Source organism: Cynara cardunculus (genome assembly GCF_001531365.2).
Source record: "Cynara cardunculus var. scolymus isolate 2C chromosome LG 3, CcrdV1, whole genome shotgun sequence".
NCBI lineage: Eukaryota > Viridiplantae > Streptophyta > Magnoliopsida > Asterales > Asteraceae > Cynara > Cynara cardunculus.
Genome location: NC_037530.1, coordinates 33085134 through 33092076, shown reverse-complemented (window position 1 = coordinate 33092076; position 6943 = coordinate 33085134).

The window sequence follows — 6943 nt, the reverse complement described above, 5'->3', positions numbered from 1 at the left end:
TTATGTTCATCGATCAACTTTATAAGCTAATGATCTAATGGTCTAAAGTTGCACGGTCACAATTTTGTGATTATTAATAAGTTTCGTGGCAATTTTACGATTATGAATGTTCAGATTGTAGATCTAATCCAAGGATTAAAAATTGATATTACGGGTCTCACGAAAAACCCTGGGTCTCACATGTTCACAAGTCAATATATATATATATATATATATATATATATATATGATTCAAATGTTAACCAAAATAATTGTGTTAACTTTATTAAACAATATTGGCCATTGATTCTTACAATAAACGTTTGTGATTTATCATATTAAAATTTTAATTTTTTAAACTTACAATTTCACAAACATATGTGAAGTTGTGAACTAAGTGAAAAAGGGTATTTATGTAAAAAAAAAATTTATGTAACTTCCATATCATTAATTGGGAGTTACAAAATMAAAAAATCTCATGATTTTTATTAATTTATTTTTGTTAATATAAGAACCATATGAACACATCTCTCTCTCTCTCTCTCTATATATATATATATATATATATATAATATTATATTATAAAGCATTTGACAAAAACTCTTAAAACCCACTTTTTATGCGTAAAGTACTTTTTTTAATGCATATTACTTAAAACTCAAGATTGCAAGTATATTGTGCGTAAGTACAACTTATTAAAGCTCCATATCTGAATTCGTGTAACTAACTGCAGATAAACATAATCAAATACAGAATAAACATCTCATTTTAAATATAAAAAATCTAAAATATAATTAGGATAATCATTGAGTTCTAACAGAATATTTAATTATTATCYTTATAARATGTTATATTATTAAAATAAAAATAAATTATTTTATTATTAAACTTAAATTAAATTATAATAAAAAATAAATTAAAAAAATTACATAAAAAATGATAATTTTTAAATAGTTGATTTGATATTACCATTGATATATTTTTTTTTTCAAAATTTTATGATATCTTCAAATTTATATTTTATTCAAAAATAAAATCATTATTTATTTCTTAAAAACACATAAAATCGTATTATAACATCGAMAGAGACAAATAATAATATAGAACATTAAAATCGAGATGTGTCTCGCTGCATTGCGCGAGTACTCTTATAGTATGTGTATATATATATATATATATATGAACCACTGTGTCAAATACGAACAAAAATTGACTTATATATGAACTTAGACTACATAGCATTTATGAACATAATATGAACATAATAAAAATAGCTGCTACACGAAAGGAAATAAATAAAAAAGCAGGTATGGACATAATATGAACAGCTTGTGAACAATAGTTCCTTTATTATGAACACATTCAGAAGAGAGCCAATGTTGAGATATGCAGCTAGTGTACATATGAACACTTGTGAACAATGATTCCTTCATTATGAACAATGAGTTTATCCATAATAGCTTGAACGATACCAGAAATTTTACTACCAGGTCTCATCTACCAATTACAAATTCAAAAACATTATAAATAGAAAAATCATTATTATAAAAAAAACAAGATCAATAATAAATTAACAAAAATCATTATATTTTTTGTTTTTCTAACTCTCAATTAATGATATGAGAGTCACATAAAAAAGTTACATATTTACCCTTGTTATTAAATTATAATATAAACCTATATATAAGATGGATTGTCATTAATTGAAAATGGTTAATAAAATTAATAAAATAAACTTGGTTAACATTTGAACCAAATTTTCTCAGTCTCTCTCTGTATATAACATATATATCATAGCCATGAGCCAAGTTATGCATCCACCCCTCATTAATCACACGTGATTTGAATTAATTATTCTTAAAATGAATATTATTGTAGTTGCTCTTTCTTAAGAATAGTATAAAAGAATATAATAATTCAAAAGAAGAAAGATAACATTTGGTAGAATCAATTCCTTAGATAATAGAATTCATTCCATGGATGATGCAAAACAAAGAATTAAATGGCATACAGAATTAGGAGGTGTTTGTTTTCATCCAATGGTTTTGAAATTTTTGGTGTGTTTGGTTTATGGTATTTGGAATGGAATTGGATTCCATTTTTTATAAATACTTTATAAAAAAAGTTATAAATAAATAAATTATATTTTTATTAATTGATTAATATAAAACAAATGTTTTCAACATATTTTAAAACATTATTATGCATAAATTCTACAAAATATCGTGAAATACTAACAACCCCCATGAGATTTCTAAATGAGAAATTATCCAAAATGACCACTTTATACCTAATACACTAAGGTGGCGTTTGTTTTTTAAGAGGTGCTGAAGTCTGAAGTCTGAATTCACTTCTGAATTTTAAGAGGTGATGCTGAAGTCTGAAATCTGAATCAGTCAGACTGTTTGTTTTTACGTCTGAAATCTAAAATCTGAATCAATAAGACTGTTTGTTTTTGTAAACTGACAAACTTCTGAAGTCTGAAATCTGAATCAGTCAGACTGTTTGTTTTTACGTCTGAAATCTAAAATCTGAATCAATAAGACTGTTTGTTTTTGTAAACTGACAAACTTCTGAAGTCTGAAATCTGAATCAATTCATTTCAATTAAATTTAACTGAAATATCTAATCATTTAAATCATTTGTAAACTACCATATACTTTTAACACATTCAAAAATACGTCAATTGGTTCAAAACACAATAGAAAACACGAATAAAGTCTCATAACAACTAGAATCAATATTCATTTTGTAATTGTGTCACAATTTCTTCTTTTAAACTAGAATCAATATTCATTTTGTTTTCCGTCTACAGCACGACCAATCAGCAGCTGCTTTGCTGCTTTTCTTCCGTCTGCTGCACGAGTAAACAGCAGCTACTCGCTGCCTGATCTCCTGCTGCTGCACGAGCAAAACAGCAGCTACTCGCTGCTTGATCTTCCGCTGCTGCACAAGCCAAAACAGCAGCTCGTTCCCGTCTGATGTGCGACCAAACGGCAGCTGCCAAACAACAACCGTTCCCGTCCGATGCGCGACCAAACAGCAGTTGTTTGCTGCTTCTTTTCCGTCGACCAACGACCCAACAGCAGCCGCTGTATCTGTCTTCAACCAGCATCTACCAACTGCTTCTTCGTGAGCCAAACAGTCCCTCTGCGCGCGGCCAAACAGCATAAACAGCAGCTTCGCCGTCAACTACGACCAAACAACAGCTGTAGTTGTTGGGTTTGAAATCAAATAACATACAATGTTGATATGCACGATACTCTGTAGGATTAACAGACCAAATAAAAAAAACCCCTTATAGGATTAACACATTAGTCCTAATTGATATGCACAAACACAATGTTGCTCCAAATTCTGCAGCGCTCAATAGAGATGCTTTGGCCAAAATAGTTTATWCAAGATTATTTGATTGGTAGGTTTGATCAAAATGGAGGATTGTTATTGTATGCTTATATTTTTCTTTTGGGTTTGTAGCTCAAGGTCTTTCTTGCATTACCCAGGCTTGTGAGCAAGATTAATAACTCTATTGGTCAAGATGCAAACTCAAAATTCTTGATTGGGCTTCTGGGTATTTATGAATACGATACTTGAAAAGCCAAAAAGTAGTGCTTAAAATTCCAAAACTGACCTTGTCATGTCAATTTAATGCAGCATGTTTCCAAGATCCACGCACAGCACCTTTGCTGAAAAGCTTTACCAGAYGTTCAAAGACCATAAAYGTTTTAACAAGCCAAAGCTATCAAAGACAGACTTCACCATTTGCCATTATGCTGGTGATGTACGCATATCTATTTTCTTATATTGATTTGTATAACTGAATGGGGTAAATATCTGAAGTTGTTAAATCCACTTATGCCTAGAAAAGCTGCAATTTGTTTGATATCATTTATTTGAAGAAGTCTGGTTTCAGGTTACATATCAAACCGACTTGTTCTTGGATAAGAACAAGGACTATGTTGTTGCGGAGCATCAGGAACTCTTGACTGCTTCAAAGTGTTCCTTTGTAGCAAGCTTATTTCCACCTCTTCCACAAGATTCATCCAAAGCTTCAAAGTTTTCATCAATAGGTTCCAAGTTCAAGGTCTGTTCATTCACTGTAGAGATTACGACGAGTAACATAAAGAAGAATAACATAAATCCATGTATATATATGAAGCAAGAGGTAGAAATTGACATATTTGTTGAAGATTTTAGGTTAGCAGATCGAGATCAACAGCGATTTGGCGATTGATTGCGTGAGAGGGCTAGAGAGAGATCGATTGCGTGAGAGAGATCGAGATCGAGAGCTTGAAATCTGAATCGAGGGCTTGAGCAACTGCGAGAGAGATCGAGATCGAGAGCTTGAAATCGAGATCGAGAGCTTGAAATCTGAATCGAGGGCTTGAAATCTGAATCGAGGGCTTGAGCAACTGCGAGAGAGATCGAGATCGAGAGCTTGAAATCGAGATCGAGAGCTTGAAATCTGAATCGAGGGCTTGAAATCTGAATCGAGGGCTTGAGCAACTGCGAGAGATCGAGAGCTTGAAATCTGAATCGAGGGCTTGAGAGTGTACAGGGGCGACGATGGAGAGGTTAGAGCGACGAGGTAGGGAAATCCAAATAAGAGGTGTTTCAGACTTTAATTTACATCTAACCGATTCAGACAAAATGATACAAATTCAGCTCTTAATTGAAAGAAAAAACAAACGCACTTAATACCTCAAGGTCTGACCGATTCAGACATAAGAGGTATTAAGTGCTTTTTTTTGAAAAACAAACACCCCAACAAAATGATTATTTTTTAGATTTTTTTTACCATAAAAATGGCCCCTAGAGGGCAAATTACTTTATTGGGGGTGATAATGCATAATCAGGTTCGGATGGAACCTACATGCACCATTTAAGTGACAAAAAATTGATTTTCTAAGATTTTTTCATGGAAATCGCCCTTCCATGCAAATCGCTCCTCGTGGGCGATTTTGACTGCTATTTTGTGTTGTAGTGAAGACATTCTATGACCCAATTTTATTGTTTGATTTGACACATCAATGACGATGTAACAATACATTGGGGGCGATTTTGACATTTTTTTTGGTCTTATTTGGGACAATTTTGTATAAAAATGTCTAGAGGGGACCATATTTATCCAAAATCTACAACCACATATACCACCATGTACCACCACTGATCACTGTGAACATCCACCATACACCGACGTCCACCACCGTCTGCCGACATCTTCCACAGTAGATCGTATATCGACATCCACCACCAACTGCCGACATCTACCATCGTCCACCAACATCCACCACCGTAGACGACGTCCACCACCATCTGCCGCCACCGTTATATATCATGGAACCACCTGTAAGAAATCGTATTTTTTTTTATTTTAACTTAATAATATATTTTTGTCTTATATTTAACTTAATAATCTATTTTTTTCTTTTCGTTTAGATTATTTTTACATAACATTTAATTTGTGATTTTTTAATAGGCATTCTATCAAAGTTTAGTGAAATTTAGGGCCCAAATATAAAGAGTGTCAAATTTGCGATATATTTTGATGAACGACGTTTTGGAACATCACCTCATGATTGCCGTCGTCCTCTAGCTCAAATAACTCACAACTCAAAGAATTTTCATAAAATAACCTAAAACGACTACGTAAACTTAACTTTCTTGCAACACATTTAATCAAATCACAATGTGTTATTGGCGAAGGCAAAAGTAATATACGTTTCGGTGCTGGTAAATGCATATATTTTATAACACCATTTATCGTCTGGAACGAACCGCCACTTTAAACATACTCGGAAGTCGGAACTATTATCACTTTGACGTGATTTCATATTTGTGCTAAAGACTGTGATGGTAGATTATGGTTAAAGGTAGAATACTACAAGAGTTATATATATATATATATATATATACTATATTTGGTCCTAAAAAAGAAAAAATACCAATGAAGATCGCCCTCTATGTCTAGCCACATCATCATTGAGTTGTCAAATTAACAAAAAAATTATGTCATAGAATGTCTCCACTACAGAACAAAATAGAGATCAAAATTGCCCCTAGAGCGATTTGCATGAGATCCTAAACCTTAAAAAAATCAGATTTTTGTCCCCCCAAATGATATACATGTGGGACTCATCCGTACCTCAAATCACAATATCGCCCCCAAAAAGTAAAATCTCTCACCATGGGCGATTTTCGTGGTCATTTTGTGAAAAAAGTATAAAATGTGGTCATTTTGTTAGTGTACAATGTATAAAGTAGTCATTTTGAGTAATTTCCCTTTCAAAATCCCATATTTGTGGTATTTCAAATACAAGTAATCCTTCAAACCAAATATGAAATTGGAATAGAATTCAATTTCTAAATTTTCCCTAAATCTTATTTATTTCTACAGATCAAACGGGACCTTAACAATTTAATCCTATTAGATTAACTTTATAGGAAAACCTCAATTTATGTGTCCAATAAATATTAGATATAAAGTTAATCTAATTAATAACTTAATCCTATTAAATTATGAAGAAGATATTAATGATTAGACACTTTAATTGGTCTCCTTTGTTCTACGTTTGCAACTCATTGATACTTTATCATGTTGACAATAATTATAAATTATATTTATAATTATAAACGTATAGCGATATCGAGTAATTCATCATCTTTACTTAAATAATCAGTGTTCACGTTGTGTCCATTTATCCTTGGTGTCTAATTAGGACACAAGGCATGGTTTGTGTCATCCAGTTATTTCCAATCCATAGTTTCTTAATTCCCTATTATACTGATAAAATACTTTATAAACCAAATTTATCAAAAGTTTTAAAAACAACTCATAATGCATTAAGTACTACTACTTTATCATTCAGTCTTAAAATTTCTTAATCTACAATTAAAATAACATATAGTACAAGTTACCATTGCACATTATTATTTTTTCTTTTTATGTTCCCAAGATACTTTT